At 40.8% G+C, this 20,319-nt stretch overlaps 1 long non-coding RNA gene across 2 annotated transcripts in view; it reads left to right on the top strand.

The window, feature by feature from the left end:
- The first annotated feature begins 13,728 nt into the window (after nucleotides 1-13,728).
- Nucleotides 13,729-20,319, top strand: part of LOC135114489 (uncharacterized) — a 47,709-nt gene continuing 41,118 nt past the window's right edge. For both annotated transcript variants that reach the window (XR_010275518.1, XR_010275517.1), the window contains exon 1: nucleotides 13,729-13,877. This is a non-coding gene — a long non-coding RNA (uncharacterized LOC135114489). The remainder of the gene's footprint in view (nucleotides 13,878-20,319) is intronic.

Below are 20,319 nucleotides of genomic sequence, written 5' to 3'. Positions count from 1 at the left end.
GTGAATGGAAAATATGTCGAGAGTACAATGCAAGCTTATGAACAAGACTTGCTAGAGTATAGTTTTATTCATAAAGATGATCAAGAAAAATGCTTGTCGGTAGAGAGGAGTGTAGTGCCTGCCCATTGTAAAGAACAGTAGCGTTCTGTTAAAAAGGGATAGAGAGAAGTGCTTTTATGTGTAGAAAAAGCAAAAGGAGATGCAGAAACTGTACTTATTCATGAAAAAAAAAGAGATAAATACCTTCCTTCCGTTTGTGAAGTAACAGTGCCGGCGCGCAAAAGAAGAGATGAGGAATACCTATCTGTATACGTAAGAAAGGGCCAAAAATAAAAAAATAATAAATCTTATCTGTGAAGAATAGATAAGATGCCTGTCTGTGGAGAAAAAAAGATAGCTAAACAAGAAAACTAGGGAACATCAGCCGTGAAGAGAAGATACAGAGCAATGCATGCCTGTGAGGAAGAGAAAACAAGTTCATATGCACAAGAAAGACCTAAAGAACCAGTGCCTGTCGAGGATAGAGAGCAGTGCCTGTCTTTTTCCTCTCACGCCTGGGGCACGGCGGCGGGGGGCGGTCAGACCGGTGGATGGCGAGAGAGGAGGTTCCGCTCAGTGGCTCCTGACACCTGCGAGCCTCCGGTGGCGACACGCGCGACCACACCTGCCAGCCGGGTCGACCTCAGCGGGCAGAAGAAAGAATAAACTCACTAGACAGAGAAGCCGTCGGTCAGGCTGCGGGGAAGCTCACTCAACTCAGCAGCTGCCATATGCATTTTTTGGCTTCTTTTTAGCTTCTTTACCTTGTCTCTCTCTCTTTCTTTGCCTTTCTTTCTTTATTGGTTCTTTTCGGTCACTTTTATTTAATATTTTAGTTCTTATTCTATATATTTTTGTTCTTCATCTTCTTGTTCATCTTGTTAATCTCCTCTTCTATTTTTATCCTTATTATTATTCTTGTTATCATTCTTATACTACTACTACTACTACTACCACCACCACCGCCACCATTTAACACAACTTGACAAGCAGAAGAAATACTGACGGTGCATTCTCGCTCTCTGGCATGCATTGCAAATCAGTGAACAGTTTTCAAGGTTATCAAAAGCTCATTTATTACACTCAGTCAGAAGGTAATAGCAATAGTTCCTTCCCCTGAGCGTCTGTTAATAGTTTGCACAACTTAGCGAATCGATTTCCACGAATGAGAGGGAGGGTTTCATTTAGAGGACCACACACTACACACAAGAAGTCAAAAGATAATAGGCCGAGGGATGAATAACCTTCGTTTTCCACTACCAGTCAACACAAACCTACAAACCTGTCTCATTCCATTTTCTTTAACCTGTTTAGCGTTCCTTTCTGTTTTCTTTCTCCACGCGTTTGCATATCTTTTTTTTTTTTTTTTACTGCTGCTGGTAAGTACTTGACCTAACATAAAGTGACCTAACCTATCATAACATAACATAGTATAACTGTGGTTAACAATTTCTATATATTCTTCAACTTTCCTCTTATTCTTCCAAATATTTTCCGTAAACTCATTTGGTTAGTCGTTCAGAATCAACACCTTGGAAGCTAAATTGGCTGACGCGACCGGAGCTCTTTCTTCTGATCAGTTCTTTGTGGAGTGCCAAAAGTTAAATGCTTCTTTTGTTCCTTTTTCTTCCTCTCTTTCTGTTTTTATCCCTTGGTCAGTCTTCCTTACTCGAAGAAAGGAGAAAAAACCTGTTTCCTTTGTTTCTTTATACTTTATAATTTAGTTTCTTCATCTTCCTACTTCTTTTTCTTCTTCTCAAGCCTTTAATTTCAGTAACTCGTATAAGCCCATTTTCTCCATATTTCAGAAACAAGTATGCTCTCAAAGCTTCACATTAACTCTTTCACTGCAATAAGCAACAATTCACGACACTAAAAACAATGTATTAAATCTTTATAAGCGACTACAAGAAAAAGTGGATTAAAAGAATAAAACTTTACAATTTCTAGTCAGTATAATGTTTGAAAGTGAAGACAGAACAAGCAGAAATATCTCAGGATAGTTAGTAATCAAGGAAAAACGTGGCAAATAGCAGTGAAAGGGTTATTCCATCTATTTCACTTTTCCGCTGAACGTTGTTTACTTTCTTTATCCTGCGACATCTTCCTTTTCTTAAATCTTCATTTCTTATCCACTTAATTTTTTTCCACAACTGTACATCACATTAATTCTTTATCATCATTTTTTTTCTTATATTTTCCAGCATCTCTTTCATTCCTCAGGCACTGTTTTTTTTCTTTTTTCCGCCGCTTTACCGACACTTTTTTTTTTATCATTTACATTATTCAATCTCGCTGTTCACTTTCCTATTTTCATTTCTACTCATATCAATAATTTTTCTTGCCGCTCCTCTTAAATAAACACTACATCTGTACTCTTCATTATTTACTTCATACATACAATCTAGTATTCATACATATCTTTCCTGTTCTTCATTCCAACCATAAGTTTTTTCCACTGCTCCTTCCACACACCGCATCTACATATATTCATCAATTATTACAATCTCGTACCTCTCTTTTCTCTTCATTCCTCGGTCACTCATTTTCTTTTTTTTTTTCCTGCTCCTCCTCCCACACACCGCATGAGGAAGAGCGCCCCGCCAGCCCCGAGACAGCAGAGCACAGATATCAGCCACGGTAATCAGAGCTCGCAAAGAAAGTTCGTGATCTCTTCTGACAAGCGGGTGTCCGGGAGAGGGATGGAGCGGGAGCGAGGGAGGTGGCGGTGAGGGGGTGGTGCTGTGAGCGGGGCGTACGGAAGCGTGCTGACGGCTCTAGGGAAGAAAAAGAGGAGGAGGAGGAGGTGGAGGAGGAGGAGGAGAAATATTGTAGGTGTTGAAGAGAAAGGGAGGAGGAAGAAGAATATAGGAGGTGCTGACGATTTGACGTGAAAGGAGATGGAAGAGGAAGACAAGGTTGTATTAATGTATTACAGGACGTGCTGGCTGGCGCCTCTAAAAGTGGAAGAGGAGGAGGGAGAATGCAAGAGGTGCTGACGACTTGATGTAAGAAGAGGAGGAGGAGGAAGAGGAGGAGGAGGAGGAGGAGGAGGAGGAGGAGGAGGAGGTATATTTGTGTATCAGAGGTCGTGTTGGGGGATCTATCTTTCAGGCGCAGGTGCGAGGTGTGTGTAAGACATGATTGTCAAGCTGGTCTTCTCTTTATTTGCCTCTAATTCCGTGTATTTATATGAGTGATTGATGTAAACGAGGCGCGTTTTTCAATTCTTTTTAGTTCAGACGAAGCTTTTTTTTTTTTCTTTTTTTTGTGGTTGTTGTCTGCTCGCATCCACTCCTGAAGGTCTCACGTTGGGAGGTTTGGGGAAACATCACGTTTTTCTTGAATGCTGATGCTGCCAGACCGTCACGCGAGGAACCTACCTACCTTATTTACCTTGCGTTCCTTACCTACTTATTTCCCAACGCACAGGAGAAAAAGCGTGGCAGAAAGAGTGATAAAACAAAAAACTGTGAAATGCTATATGAGATGCATTTAGATGTCTTTGTTATCAGTATGGCTGCGTTTGATGAAATAAAGGCAATGATGAAATGATATGATAAAAGGTGAAGGGGTTGAGAAAGACACGTGCAGGTGGCGATACGTGGATGTAAGGAGTGACAAGGTTAAGGTGGAGACAGGTGGACTGGGTGGAGTGAAAGAGAAAGGGTTTTCGTGAAGCGAGGAAGTTGTGAGATACTAAAATAGTGAAGTCATTAATGTTGAGGATAAAATGGTAGTATTTGTTGGAATAGTTGTGGGTGCTGTTGTTATCGGTAGTGGTGGTGGTGGAGGTGAAAGGTAGTGGTGGTGGTGATGGAGAGGAGGAGGTCTTGGGGAATGGAAGTGAAGGGTTACTGAAGTGGAACAAACTTCTATTAACGCTATTGTGTGAGGTAGGCGAGGGATGTAGAAGCTTCTTTTTCTTTTTTTTTTTTTTTTTTTTTTTTTAGAGAGAGAGAGAGAGAGAGAGAGAGAGAGAGAGAGAGAGAGAGAGAGATGCGGAACAATAAGAAACAGGATGAAATGACGAACATACAACTATTCAGATTCCGAAAGCAAGTTAACGTAAGACAATAAAATACCGATAGAAACAAGACAGAAAGAAAGAAAGAAAGAAAGAGAGAAAGAGAAAAAAAAAGGCCTACATTCAAATCTTACAAACTGAGACTCGAACTGGGAACCCTTCTAAATGATAAATAATTTTCCACACATCTACCCGACCTTGTGGAGCTGAGACATAAGGAAGGAAAAAAGAGTGAGAGAGAAAGAAAAAATGACTCCTGGATGTTTTTGTCAGTCACTGGTTTTCGAAGTGACAATATTTTTCCCCTTGTTTTGCTTTCAGTACTCCTTGCTTTTCCTTATTTTTGTGTGAAGGTGACACGTTACAGTGCATGCCAATGTTATATTACTTGTTCGCGTGTCTCCTAAAGTGTGGAAGAATTAAACATGACGATTTTGATGTGTCAATTACGAAGGAGCAGAGTCGAAGACAGATAAAGCGTTTATTCTTTCTACGCAACTCTCTCTCTCTCTCCCTCTCTCTCTCTCTCTCTCTCTCTCTCTCTCTCTCTCTGTAAAGCATTGAATTTCAGGATGAGTTTCAGGAAGGACAGCAAGCAAAGATTTGTTATCGTGCTTTGGAATTTTCTCTTTATTATAGAACATTTACCTTGACCTCTCGCTGCCTCAGTGGTCACCTGTATTGACTCTCTCTCTCTCTCTCTCTCTCTCTCTCTCTCTCTCTCTCTCTCTCTCTCTCTGAGCCACAGGTCAAACAAAGAATAGCATTTTTCTTCCTCTTGTTTGTGTCAATGCATTTTTTCTTTCTTTTTAGTCAAAGAAGTCATAGTACATTTTATGATAGCACTTTAAAGTTTTCAATTCATTTCACTTGCTATTGACCGAAAATAAATAGGAAATTCATCGCAATATTTTCCCTTGTTAAATATTTCTTTTAATGATAAATATTCTTGCAGCAAATAAGTAAAAAGAAAAAAAAAAGAAAGGGCACATTAATTCGAATTCCTTGTGTTCATTTTTAAAAGCTCAAGAACTGTTGAACTGAGAGATTTATACTATGCGTTGTATTATAACGAGCTATCTAATGCAAATAATTTATTCAGTGTTTATTTATTATTAATTCAGTGTTACCAGTAAATACGATCTGAAAATACATAGATAAAAAAAAGAGTTAGTACATGTAAATTATGTATTTGTGAGGTATTTATATATTAGCAAGCCCTCTGTGTTAAGTGTAAATACGAACCGAAAACAATGCGAAGGAAAAAAATAATATTACGTGCTTTCAGTTCTTTGATGCGTAAAAGTAAAAGGAAATTGGGTCTGCTTACAAGCCAAGCTTTTTACCACTGTTTTACTCCCGCTGAACCGAGGAACTTGATCCCGTCCTGGCCACTCGTGTCTCTGGGCACAGGCGCGAAGGAGGCGGGCGTATGCTGGACAACGGGTGCCAGGAGTTCATATTTTCCAGGTGAATTTGTCGCGATTGATATTTTTTTACATATAATTTGTCGTGTTTTGCGTGAAGTGCTTTCTTTTCTCTATGTCTGGTTTTCTTTATCTCTGTCTTTGTTTTTCTATGCCTGTCTGTTTGTCTGTCTGTCTGTCTGGTTGGCTGACTGGCTGGCTGGCTGGCTGGATGGATGGATGGATGAATGAATGGATGGCTTTCTTCTTGTCTAGCAGGCTGGTAGGTTGCTGGCTTACTGGCTGACTCTCTCTCTCTCTCTCTCTCTCTCTCTCTCTCATGAGCACCCTGGCCACGCAGAGTCATCAATGCGAGATAGCCATCCCCACCAGCTCACCAGTTCCGCGTCATCTCTGCAAACAGTATGTTAATTAAATGAAACCAATGCAGTTAGGCACGGGCAGCCAGAAGACACGACCCAACTCCTAATGCAGAGTGTGGCTGGGCCAGGAGCGGCGCCCATTAAGCCGGGGACGTGAGAAGGGATGAAAGAGAGACTGATGGATGGTGGTGTCGCTTTGTGGCGAGGGTGCTGCAGCGGGGTGCTGTTGGTTTTGGGGCTACGACTACTGCGCAGAGAGAGAGAGAGAGAGAGAGAGAGAGAGAGATGTGGAGGGATGGTGTTGCAAACTAAACTATCAATTACACAAATTCCCAAGTTTAATTAGTGGTTCAAAATCTCTCCCTCTCACATTCTCAATTCGACGATTCTTTAAACCTTCAGGCTCAGACTGAAGGCTCCAGTCAGAGGTGGGCATGTTAGTGGGTGTTCAGCAGACCATTCACTCCTACAGTTATTCCGTTATTTAGTGACCCGGAATGTATAATCATTAGCCACAGCACGAAGCGTTGTGTTTACTTCCACTCAGTGTTTCCTGCCTGAGTTGATCACGCGATGAAGGGAAGATAGAGCCGCGCTGGACCTGCACTCCTATACCTGGGCTGCGAGTGGAAGGAGTGGAATGGAAAGGACGTAAGGGTGCATGTGTAATTCTAAAAGACCAACAAACATATAAGGGCCGGAATGAGAAGGTTGTAAGGGAGTATGCATAATTCTGAAAGACTCTAGCAAACAAATCTAGTGTAAGGAGTGGAAGAGGTGAATAGAGAAGGGTGTAAGGATGTAAGAGTGTATGTATAATTCTGAAAGACTCCAGCAGCAATCGAGTCCAGTTGACGGAGGTGAGGAGTGAGTGAGGAATGAGGGAGTGAGGGAGGCGGGGGAGTGAAGTGAATTGGTGCCTCGCTGCTCACCCTTAACGGAATTTGAAATTGGTCTTGGTCCAAATACTGATGAAGAACGACAGCGGGAGCATCGCCGCCGGCACTATGCTGAAGATTTACTAGCAGGGAAAATAAATAGACGAACAGCTCACTGACAATGTTAATCTTGTTAGCGCCCAGTAACGCGTTTAGATGCACACACGCACACACGCACGCGCACACACATGAAAACAAAAAAAATAAAAACGAATATATTATAGGGTTGTTGCCACTATCATCATCATCATCATTGTTGGTGGTGGTGTTAGAGATGTTGTTGTTGTTGTTGTTGCTGTTGTTGTTGTTGTTGGTGGTGGTGGTGGTGGTAGTATTGTTGTTGTGATGCTACCCATTCGTTGTAACATCAAGTTCTTTTCTTTTCTTTTTCTTTTCTGTTTTCTTTTATTTTACTTTTTTTTTTTTTTTTTACTCCTTGCTGTATCCATTATTCTCGTCTTTTCTTGGGGATGACGCTTTGGTTCTTGTTTTCTCTCTTTTTTCCTCTCCCATTTTCTTTCATCCACAACAACACAGCGGCTGGACGTCCACCCTCATTCTATCTGGAGCATGGTGAGGTCCCGTTAGATAGACAGCAAGCAGAACAGAGTTATGAGGATCGTCTCCCTTCCCCGTGCCCCCTGCTGTGTATCGCGTGCCGGTTTGTCCCTTCCTTGTATTCCCTGTCTTCCATTCCCTGCCTTGCCTCCCCTGCCCTGCCATGTATCCCCTACCAATTCATCCTTTGCTTTGTATTCTCTGCCTTCCACCCCTTTCCTATCATGTATTCCCTGCTGTTCTGTCCCTTGCCTTGTATTCCTTTCCCTCTATGTAACCTCTCCTGCCAAGCCTCCCATAGCGTGAAACCAGTGTGACCATCAAATTCCCTCCCTTGCCGTGCCTTTTTCTCTCCCTCTGTCTCCTGCCGTGCTTCCCGTGCCCTGCGCCTCGTGCCGTGGTGTGCGGAGGGTGCTGAGGGGTTCGAGGTCCGTGGGGCTAAGGGAGGGAGCACCTGCCTGAGCCGAGTGAGCCGCAAAAAACTCGCCTCGAAGCAAACTCCTGCCGCTTGGTAATTATGCATGACAGCTGAAAGTAAGGGGAGGCAAATAAGACAGCAGGGGAAAAACGAAAAAAAGACCCACTACATCACTCATTCCTCGGGTTTGCTGGGCGCCGTGACGTCATCCGTGCGTGGGGGAGGTGAGTTGTGTGTGTGTGTGTGTGTGTGTGTGTGTGGTGTGGAGGAATGGGGAAGAGGGATGATGTGAAGGTTATTTATCGTCTGTCTATCTGCCTGTCTGTGAGTGTCTGTTTGTGTGCCCATCTGTGTCTGTCTTTCTGTCTAGTTGTCTGTATTTTGATGGTTTGTTTTTGTGTCTGTGTGGGTGTGTGTCTGTATGTGTGTTTGTCTGACCTCCATGCATTCTCTCTCTCTCTCTCTCTCTCTCTCTCTCTCTCTCTCTCTCTCTCTCTCTCTCTCTCTCTCTCTCTCTCTCTCTCTCTCCTTACCTTCCCCTCACACGCACTAAAAAAATGGGCAAACTCTTCGAGGCGCAACGCAAATAAAAGTCAAACGCCAGTTCATAACTTCACTTTTTGATTGGTCTTGAGTGGATGTCTCAATAGACGTACGTGGGCGAGCGAGGCAAAAAGTTCACTCACCTTTGCAACCACACGCAACATGTTTACCTCAATATTTCAGACGCTACTAATTGATCGGGACACGTGGCAGCTGCTTTCCTGAGCACTCTTCATAGCATGCTTCCTTATTTTCAAAAGCTTCGAAGAGCAACTTAATTGAAAAAAAAAAAAAGTGTTAGAGATTTTCACACAGGTCAGACTCGTCGAAAAGTGTTATGTGACCATCCTTAGCACTCTTCATAGCATACTTCTTTATTCGAGGAGAAATTTAAATGTAAAGAAGTGTTAGACAGTTTCAGAGAGGCAAAGTTCGTCCAAATGTGTTATGATGGTAATAATTAGTAAAGGAAATTATTTGTGAATGGACTTATTTCGTATAGGATTTGGTCCGTTAACTCACTGACTGCTCTGAATCAACCTCAAGTTGTATGAAATGTGTTGTAAGTATTAAGAATATAATCTGAAAAGACACTACACCAATAGAGCAAGAGAAGTGAGTGACGAAATTATGTAAATCACCTTGTTCTTGTTGTTTTATTTTGGATGTGTAAATTGTCTACGGGTGCTCAGGTGAAGTACAGTGTGTTATTAACTGTTAAAGCGTTATTTTTTTTTTCTTTTTTAAGCAGGAAGGAATTTTGTCAGAGGCAACAAAAAAGACGGCAAGGCAAAAAAAAAAAAAAAAACACTGAACATGCCAGTGCCAAAAGAGAATTATCCAAAAAAGAATATCCAGATTTGCGAGAGAAAGTGTCCTGGAGTAAAGTTCTTAAATTTCATGCCCTATTTTCTCTCACAATTACATTCCAACAAAGTACTTCCGTTTCATCCCCTGTTTTCTCCCACCATCACATTCCAACGTCGCATGCATTGGAAAGTAGTAAATCAAATGGTGAGGAAGGAAATGTAATCCTGTGGCTTGATGAGGCGTGTAGTGGAATGCTGCAGTTATAGCTGGGCTTGAGTGTGGCTGAAATGGTGGTACTCATGATGGAACAAAAACAGCAGCGTGGAATGGCGAAGATGTGGGTAGCAGGGACATTAAGAACTGTGGCTCTGAGAAAGGGTGGTGTGCATTGCCTGATGGATATGTGGGTATGGTTGTATGGTAGTCACTTGTTAGGTGTGCTGGATTTATGCTAGTGATGGTGTGGTGGCTGTGGCGGAGGCTGTGTTATGGCTGGAGGTGTGGATGGAGTGTGTAGATATGTAGATACTAGTGTTGGTAAGGTTAACTCTCTGACTTTTTCCTCAGCTAAATAAAATGTTCTCATAAACATTTAAGTTACAATTCTGAAAGGTAGCACAGCAAATGTCATCAAATATTTAATAGGATTTTCTAAATGCGTGCTTTATAAAATCAGAGTTACTCAGATTAAAAGCGTCATTAGTAGTCAAAGCGTCAGTTCTTGCTAGTGTGCGAGTCTGGTGTGGATAGTGAGAGGAATGTGGATGCTGTGCTGCAGGAATGTAAAAGTGACTACTTGGTGATTTGGCGAGGCGGCGGCAGGTTGGGGCTTTCCTCCAGTCATCTCAGGTAGCAGAGGCTCGCCAACACGTGGATCAACCAAACCTTCTTGTGGGAGTTTGCGAGTTTGGTGAACCCTTTTTTGGCTCCACTGACAACATTCCACGCGTGCACTTACTCTCCCGGCTTCTTGCAGTGTGTGTGTTCTTATCGCTCAGGTCTTTATGCCTTCTGTCAGGTTTGTATTTTATATATTAGCAACGTGGAAATAAGACTTCTTTTGAGAACTTTAAAAGAAAATCAGACAACGAGTAAAGCAGTATTTGTTTTAAAGTCTGGTTTTTACAACATACTCTTTAATGATCATGTGCGTATAATATCATTTATTGTGAGAAGCTCAGCAATGCAACACAACGAAGAGGTTCTCCCCCGTCTCTCTCTCTCTCTCTCTCTCTCTCTCTCTCTCTCTCTCTCTCTCTCTCTCTCTCTCTCTCTCTCTCTCTCTCTCTCTCTCTCTCAAACATTTATGAAGAGTACGGCCGCTGATAACCATATTTGCCAACTACTGTCATATGTTTCCTCCGAAAATACAGAAAACGGACGGCTTCTCTTGAAAACGGCATGTGGCATATCTTTTTAGCTGCGGTCATCAAGGAGTGATTCTTAAACAGAGTTGTTGCTTCACAAGTGTTGTTCGTGATAGCGTTGAGACGTGTGAAATGTTAGATTTACTCAATATACAAGGTAATAATAAACTGATCATTATTGCCATTAAGCCTTTTACAGTTATCGGTGTCTATTATTAATATTCAGAGTACTGTAAGAAGTAAAAATACAATAATATCCATAAGTACGGAAAAAGAAAAGAATGCGAAATAAATTTTGTCTCTTCTAAACTACATATTTATTTAAGAGAGTGCAGCTGAAAGATAAGTGTCTGAAAGGTTATAATTGAAGATTGGATGAAAAATATATACCGCATTGAAATCACAAAATCACAGTAGAAAAAGGAAATTCCTGATAGTTGTAATTATAACAATGAAGAAACTTTTACTTTTATCACTTTAGCTTTCCACGAAAAAAGCGTAATAAAAAGCCAATAAAATGCAAGGAACCCAAGCAGGGACGGAACAATCAAGGGCACTCGCCATCTGTCAACATTTGTGGGTCGAAAATATCATATTCCCACGCTTAAAATTCCTGTCAGCTGCTGTGTAATCAATTCGTGTTTCTGGATGACCTGATCTTGTTGTCTCAGGGTCAAGAAAGTTGCCAGTGAAGAATGCAACTTTCCGCTCTGGTGGAGTCCGTCGCTCCATTCCGGTTCTAGACACGAATTGGGGAGAAAATGAGCTGTCTCCTGCCCCCTAGTGGAGGTGGAAAATTAATGAATTATTCTCATACTCATTGGATACAGTAAATTTCAAATGATAGCCGGGAACCTGTACCGGCGATGTATAATTAGATGTATCAGGAATGTGTAATGAGAGGCCAGCAGGGCAGCCCCGGAATCACCTTGGCCATGCAAAAGTCTCTTATGGAGTGATCCTCCCTCACCTCAGTGGGGAAATGTAAGTGAGGTTAGGTTAATCACAAGTGTAGCGCAGACTAGACTGCCAATATTTATTCTGACTTTATTCTTTAGGCTTTATTTGGACGTGGATCAAGAGCCTTAAAGTAAAGAGAGAACGAAATTGAAAATACTACCTTTAAAAATAGCTTCATGAGGCGGCTGCTCCTTATTTCTAGGTGTTTTTGTGGTGCAGACTTGGTGAGCAGTTGAAAGCGAAAGCAACACACACACACACACACACACACACACACACACACACACACACACAACTGAGATGCAGACGCGTGGGGAAACCTAATATGAATACTAAGAAAAACTCTGCCCTTGTAATTGGGATGAGGCTCTGGTGCCTGTCCTGGCCTTCCCTCCATATTCCCGATGTTGCGGCGCCTTATCTGTTTTAAATCACCCTCTCATCCCCTCCATATCCCAACCTTCCATCGCATGCCTCCCGCGCATCTTGACGCTCAGGTTCTCATGAGCGTGGATAGCATCATATAATTTTCAAGAATGTGATATGCTGCCCGCCCGTGGCAAGGAACCCCGGGGCTGAGGGCAAGGCTGTTGGGTGAGACTCGTCGGGCGGGTGAGGGAAGACACCAATCATGGCCTCAACGTCTGAGGGCGCCGACAGTAACGCAGTGTTTTATTGACGCGTTATCACCTGATTGATAATCCTGCGCGGGTGAAAGCTAATTACAATAAGCATCAATTATCGTCATAAAGTTTGAGCTCAAGGCGGTTTATTTGGCACACCTGCAACACCCACCGCCTAAACCACGAGACTGCTGCGGAAGCAGCTGGCTTGTAATGAACTTCATTTTCATAAATCTCACCATGTTTGTGTTATACTTAATAAGGCAATAAACTAAATCAGAGCACACGGCGAGGATATCACTGAGAGAAGACCAAGGATTTCTCTGAATGCAGGAACTTCTAATTAGACATTGCTTGGTCGATGAATGATTACCTGGGAAAAGTAGAGGAACGTAAATTGTGGAAACTTGGTGTGTCGAGGCGAGGGATGCTATCCACCTCAGACTCAAAGACTAATGATGAGCGACGAGGCCACATGCAGTTATAGCGTATGTCCGACTTTTGCTGTAGGAGGAAGGAAGCAGGGTTATGACAGAGCTAGAGAAGTACGGCATACTTGCAACAGGGACTTATCAACTCATAGTAAAAGGGAAGTCAAGCTAGTGGTGAGCAGGAAACAAAATAATCAGGTATGAATCACTGTTCAGTGCAATAAAGCTACGATGATTCGTACATGTGTTTTACAGAAAAACAGCATTATATACAAAAAGGTAGAAGGCCACGATAGCGAAGAGGGCACGGGTGCGGCAACCTTGTACAAAACTTAGAGACCTTAGAGAAAAAACGAAAAAGACAGGAGTGGAGGAAACTTTAACGAAAACACCACACCAGACTTTGTGAGAAAATGTGAAGCCATGCATGACAGAACTTGTAGAACACGTTGGCATCACTAACAAGAGCTGACTGAAGTGAAAGACAGACTGCCAACATGAAGTAAAGGAGAACAAGGCACTTAAACGGGAGGATGAAATAAAATTGGACAAACTACGTAATTCCGGAAAGGTAAATGTTTCGAGAATCTTCGAACTATTGAATCGTCAACATGAACCACTCCACTGAAACTTCACCGCCTGGTAAATGTAGCTTAAACTAACTACACAATGACATTGAGGTCTCTGTAGCAGTATGTGCTACCACCGCTCGATGGGTCACTGTATCTTCTTATCTTTTTATTGAATCTTTCCGTTCACATGTAATTTGAGGCAATAATTGGTTTTGAGATAGTAGATGGTCCTTTCGTGGCGTCTCGAACCGGTCTCACTGCTTGTGTTCGGATGGTAACTTATGCTTTGGTTTAGAGTGGTAAGTAAATAAAATAAAAAATATATATATAATCTTAGTATATTAAATGAGCTGTTAAGTGCGTCGCCTGTTCTTTTCAATATCATTTAAAAACATTTCCATAATTCATTTCCTACATATATCTTTTTACAATCACAGGATTTGAACTTGTAACAAATGATACACAAAAACACTATAATATTCTTCTTTTGTAGCGATTGATTTCACATTTCATCTACGTTTTAGTTATATATTTTTTTATTTTTTAACTCACGGGCAAGATTCATATAAAACCAGCACGTTAAACATAAAAGGTTGGACGTCTAATATTTAGATGAAAGATGGCGTGCGAGGGGGTTGGCAGGAGGATGGGCAGCAGTAGCAGTCACGTGGGTGGTGGAGTGCCGGCGGGTTGTAGGGATATAAGTGAAGCAGGAGGCATCAGATCAACCCTCCAGAAAGCGGTGTGTCTCTTGTGCTGTGTCTCTTGTTTATGAATGACCCATGTGCGGCGGCAGGAACCAGTGAGTAATGCTTGCTAGGGTAATTATTTTTTAGTGTTATTTATCTATTAGTTATCTAACTTTTATTTAGTGGAGATAAATGCAGTGTTGTTGTTCCTGTGGATGTATTAAACTAGGGCAGCTTTCTCAAACTTTTCAGTTTTAGTGAGGATTATTAGGATTTTAAGAATGTTTTTGGGATCCTACTGATAGTTTAACAAAGATTCTGCATCATCAGTAGGCAGAACAAAGATGAGAACCAGACTAGTAATTTCTGCCGTCTTTGAAAATAGCGGTAATGAAAGCCCAAAGCGTTTGTTTAAGAATATGAACCATTAGTTTCTTTCGATGTTTGTTCGATGTTTGTTACATCTTTTTTCCGACATGTTAAATTATTATAAACTTCACTGATGCTTATCATTACTGTCGCACTAATACTTATTTTCTTAGAGGATGAGTTGGATGATTGTACATGAAAGTTTAGTTACGTTACGTTAAGTTAGGTAAAAAAAGAAAAGTGACGTTAATGATTGATATAAAAATTAAATATACAATGTTAACAGAAAAAAAAAAAGATAATGAGATTCGTCAGCAAGAGAGACTGGTGTAGTTATGTGAACCTATCTCCGTGCCTTGGATCTTCAATATGAGTGATGCTGTCAGCCTTGATGGGCCTTGGGGCGTGTTGATGTTGTGGGCGCGACATGTTGGCAGTCCGTGGCCAGCGGGTGTGGGCGGGGGTGGCCGTGGGCGGATGGGGGTTGATGGGGGTGGTGATGTGAGGTAATGGAGGCCCGGGACAAGACGAGGTGGGCCAAACAGCACGTTTCAAGGTCAAGTATCTCTCTCTCTCTCTCTCTCTCTCTCTCACGTGATAGATCTTCCTGTGTCAATTATCTCCGTCACCCACTCATTCCATCCTTCCCTTACCCCGCTGTTACTGGTGTGCTTCATATGTCAACTTCGGAACGGTTGTTTAAAGCATCGGATGGTTTCGAAACCTTTTACCTTACTGAGCCCCTCCGTACTTTCTCGGATTCATTTACACACGCATACACACACACACACACACACAGTATCTGAGAATGTTTGATGGAATTCTGTCTGTATAAATGTTTACAGAGTTCAAGAATTTTCGTTATTGAGGTCAATATCTGTAAGAAAATTATCAGCCTTGTTATAACTGTTCTAATTGCTTTGTTATGCATACATGTGTACAGGTAATCTTGTTTATTTAACATTTTTAAACATGTATTAAGACAAATGTAGAGTGCTGTTAATTAAAGACTGATATTGACGTCACCTATGTCTGTTAGGTAACTGAAACGACATGTAGATCTGAGGAAGCCAACACGCAATACAGGGAATGAAATCACGGTGTGTGACGGGCCGGTAGCAGCGGGAGCCTCGAGGCGTGCACCACTTGTGTGCAGAACACTTTTTTTGCGTCCGCCTTCTGACCCCAGGCGTCCTCCGCTACCCGAAAAATGTTAGGAAGGATGTGTGATCTCACCTCTCAGTGCCAGGCAGACAAGAACCGCCACCTTGATTCGCTAGACCTGAGATTAGTAGCACCGGAGCCTGTCTGAATGTTGTAACAGTAAATAGACTTTGTTGGAGATGAGAAATCTGCAAATGCAATTTCAACTTTAGATTATTATTTTAAGATACTTTTCAGAGTTTCTATTGCTATTCTCCTTAGTCGCAGTAACCCCCCCAAAAAAATATAAACCCTGGGAAGTTTGCTAAGAGGTTCACTTATCTGATTCCATTAACGATGCTGCTGAGGAAATGTAAACGATCAAAGCTTATTGTCCTTCACAATACACCATCACGCCACACTCGATGGTGGCGCCGCAGACTTGGTTAGCAATCAGCGTGAGTGAATGACCATGATATGAAAATATTTTCCCTTGAGTGCATACTGCATTCAACATGCAGCTCTTCCTCATGGGTGGGAAGTCCAAACTGAAAGTGGGAAAGAACATTTATGTCCTTATATATATATATATATATATATATATATATATATATATATATATATATATATATATATATATATATATATATATATATATATATATATATATATATATATATATATATATATATATATATATATATATATATATATATATATGAATTTTATGTAATGTATGGAACATTTTGGATTTGTATCTTTATTTATAGAACTATAACGTGAAACATGAAAGCCGCAATAATAAAGGTTTAGACGGTTTCCACGATCATTATTCATTCAAACACTAGAATTTTATTACAATAAAGACTGTTGCATACACAGTTGGACACAATAGTGTCAAGTATACAACCTCGGCATGAAGAATGAAAATTATACGACTCGTTGTGAGTGATGCGTCATGATGGCCGGGAGACGCGGTGTCATGCGCATCACCCCAATCACTCACCACTTGTGTGCAGAGGAAGGGACCGTATTGAGCCTCAGGGATGCTGTGAACACCGAATACCGTGACCTTATCATTATTTTCTACCTGCTCATTTTGTTCTTCGTAAAGGTCATAATGCACGGCAACACGCACCTTGGGCTGCACTTCAGGTAACTGTCCACCACCTCAAAGGAAAGTATCATTGTGTAGCACAGAGTTCATAACACCACGTTCACTTGGCGTGAGAGCTGCTGAGACGAATGCAGCGATGAGGCAACTACCATAATGAGCGTCTTCGTACAAACATAGTCATTATAGCGTACCCTTCCCCACCCCCGTAGAAGGTTTCAGTATACAATTCCACTCACACTCACTCCTATCATGGTAAAACACACACACACACACACACACACACACACACACACACACACACATACACACACACCTTTACCCATAAGACAACGCGTAAGTAGAAGTGAAAATCTTCAGCAAACAAGTGCTCCAGCAACTTTCACCGGGTCGTCTATTCTTCAAAATCAGTCCGCGAAAAGAGTAATGCACCGACCACACTTGCCACTCCAGACTGCGCACTGTTATGAGGTGAGAAACCAATCATTTACATACGAATCAGCTTAGTCATTGTCGAATCTCGTATGAAGCATAACTAAGAACTTATAAAGCTTTGAAGTAATTATAGAGTGTATATAAACTTACAGAGGACTGAATGTATTATATTTACAGGTTTACCTCGGTTCTGATCGGCCTGCGTTGAGCTGAGCTTCCTGGCCTGCCGTCCTGCACTACAGCCTGTCCGAACTTAGTAGGACTTGGTTAAATATTCTGACTCCTAAACACAATTAGGGTGCGTCGAGTGTGTGCACAGCGCGTCAGCAGTCGCCATCCATCACCCTCCCTGACTACCCCACCGCGCAGAGAACGAGAAAAAAATATATATAAACAGAAAAAGAAGGAGAACCAAGCCCACATGTGCTAACTGTTCTGTGCTGATATGCGCGGGAGGGTGAGTGTTATTGAGGTTATTTGAGAATGCCATTAGGTTTTTTTGAGGTTATACGAGTCTTTCATGAGAGTGTTAGGATTTTGCTTGTGACTTTTGAGGTTGTTTAAGACTATCAGAAGGAATGATGAAGACTCAGGACTGCCATGCTGAAAGGATCTATGTTATTTGTCACTGTCATGTAGATCTCTGTAGGTTATCTAGGACTGTCATGCTGAATTATTTTGAGGTTTTGCAAGACTGTCATGGGGATTTTTCGATATGATTCAAGAGTGTCATAAAGTATTTATGAGGGTGTCAAAGACGGCCATTACAGTTTCTTAGAGGATATTCAAGGCTCTCATGAGGGATTTCTTTAATCAAGTCTTTCATGTTGATTTGTTTTAGTTATCCAAGGTTATCTCAGATTGTTATGAAGGATTCATTAAGTAGCCTGAGACTTATCATGAGGGATCGAAAGGTTATCAAAAGTGTAATGTGGATTATCTAAGGCTATCCAAGACTGTCTTGTGGATTTTTTGGTATTATACAAAATTTCCACGCTAATTTTATCAGGTTTTCCGAAACTATCATGCGAATCATCTCCGGTTATCCAAGAGTGTCGTGCGGATTCTCTCAGGGTACAGTTACTATGACTGAGGTATTCATGGGGTTATCAAAAAGTGTAATGCTGGATTATTTGAGATTATCCAAAACCCATAAAAATTTTATCGTTATCTGGAACTAACTTGGGAATTATCTGAGGTTTCCAAGAGTGCCATGAATATTTATGGTGTTATTCAAGACTTGCGGGCATCATATTATCTACATTATTGCAAGACCAGAGGCAAAAACAGATTCCCGGAGGCTGACGAGTTGCAGGTTTCCTCGGATAACCACTAAGACTCGAGGGCCAAAGCTGATCACCATGAGAAAAGATTATACAAAATTCGTACCGCCGTTATCCAGCGCTTAAAAATTGCGCCCACATTTTTAACGATGTTTTATCAGACCGCATTATGACCTTGGTTCTCTGCTGATTATAGAGTCGTGTTGCTCCGTGGTGTATACAGCGCTTCGGGTTGTTGTGTGTGGCTCAATAATGACTGTGGAAATATATCTTAGTCATTTTATTTTTCAGTTTACACCGTCATTTTTGTATTTGTCTTATCGTTGTTTTGTTTTCAGTCTGGCGGGTTTCTTATATAATTTCTTCGTATTGTTTTCTTTGTCTTTTTTTCCACGATTTCATTCTTATTGTGATTTTGGTAAAGTTCTTTTCTTTTTATTTAGCAATTAGTGTAATGACAAGTTTTTAATCCTGCTTTTTCTTTTTTGTTTTAAGATTCTTTGTTATTCCTGATTTTGTTTTCATTATGATTTTGGTAAATACATTATTTTCTCATTTATATATTAATGCAAGGATCAGTTTAACCATAAAGAACGCAGTCGATGGTATTATTAGAAATACGTAGTAACAAAATTAAATCTATCCAAATCTGTTCCAGCCTATCAGTTAATATTTAAAGAAAGTTAAAGTAACACACCAATTATTTTCCTAGCTTTTGGTTTGCTTCTTGTACAAAAAAATAAAAAAAATAAAATAAATAAATAAATAAATAAATAAATGAATAAATAAAAATTCCTTCAGCAGTCAATATAACGCTTGGCAAAACTGAGGACATCTTTTCACATTTATACAGCAACTTAACTAAAAATGTTTATAAAAGTAATGTTACCGTAGAAAATGTAATATGGCAAGAGAATAAAAAAAATTGAACATAGTTACCAAATTGCTATAGGCGCTTAAAGATAAAATGAGCCACTGTTGTTTAAAATGTTATATAGATTAGCCTCTAACTAAAACTTCCCTGAGAATAATGAAGCCAAGGCTGTCCAAAATATCATCCATCCTTAGATATCTAGTTAATCTTACGACACAACTCACCTAGGTTAAAAGTAGAACCTGTCTACAAAATACAGTTATATTTACCTGCCACTAAAATGCTATAACTTAAGGTATTATACTCTTGAACTATTACCTAAAATATTCTTAACCTGTGGGGAAAAATGCAGCAAATATGAACTGTCTAAAGAATTCTCTACATTTAGCTACAAAAAGATCTTGAAATGAGCTATTAAATGATAAACTATAAATAAAAAAAAAAAAGCACTCTTAACCTGCGGTAAAAGACAAGACTAACATTTAACCTCATTAACTATCCCGTGGAGGCGGCAATGGCAGCTCTGACAACTTCCTTGGGGCGCAGTACTACTATATCACATTCTCGGCAGACTCGTATTTTGGTACTAGTTCCCATGGGTTCAATTTCCTTAACTTCTTACAAAAAAGGGAAAAAAAAGTAGAAATAATACTAGTGAATGAGAAATAGATTAAATGTTGGTGTACAAAACAAAAAATAACCTTAATTGATTATTGATAGCTTTACCTGTAGCGTGAGAATGTGAAGGCACAGAACACTAACTAGTCTATGTTTGGTCAATAAAAAGAAGATGATAGGGTATGGCAGTAGTTGGTGAACCTTTTACTTTGTGATTTGTGTGATTCTGTCTTAGCTGCCTTCGCCCAGTGATCATAAGTTTCGACACCTTCTCAAAGCCATCTAGAATTTAAAACTGCATATTGAAGTGCTAGTGGTGTTTTTCTTGTGGGACTTTTAATTTCGGGTTTCTCTCTCTCTCTCTCTCTCTCTCTCTCTCTCTCTCTCTCTCTCTCTCTCTCTCTCTCTCTCTCTCTCTCTCTCTCTCTCTCTCTCTCTCTCTCTCCTCTCTCTCTCTCTCTCTCTCTCTCTCTCTCTCTCTCTCTTCACACACACACACACACACACACACACACACACACACACACACACACACACACACACACACACACACACACACACACACACACACACACACACACACACACACACACACTTTCACACTCTCAGAGTAACACGCTTTCACATAAGTAAGTAAATAAGGCATTAAGTACATAAATACAAGATGGAGAACGCTGGATACACTGAAATGTGTTTACATATCAGCATAGAGAGGCACG

Source organism: Scylla paramamosain, chromosome 27 (genome assembly GCF_035594125.1).
Source record: "Scylla paramamosain isolate STU-SP2022 chromosome 27, ASM3559412v1, whole genome shotgun sequence".
Lineage (NCBI taxonomy): Eukaryota > Metazoa > Arthropoda > Malacostraca > Decapoda > Portunidae > Scylla > Scylla paramamosain.
This window is presented reverse-complemented; position numbering and strand designations above follow the sequence as displayed.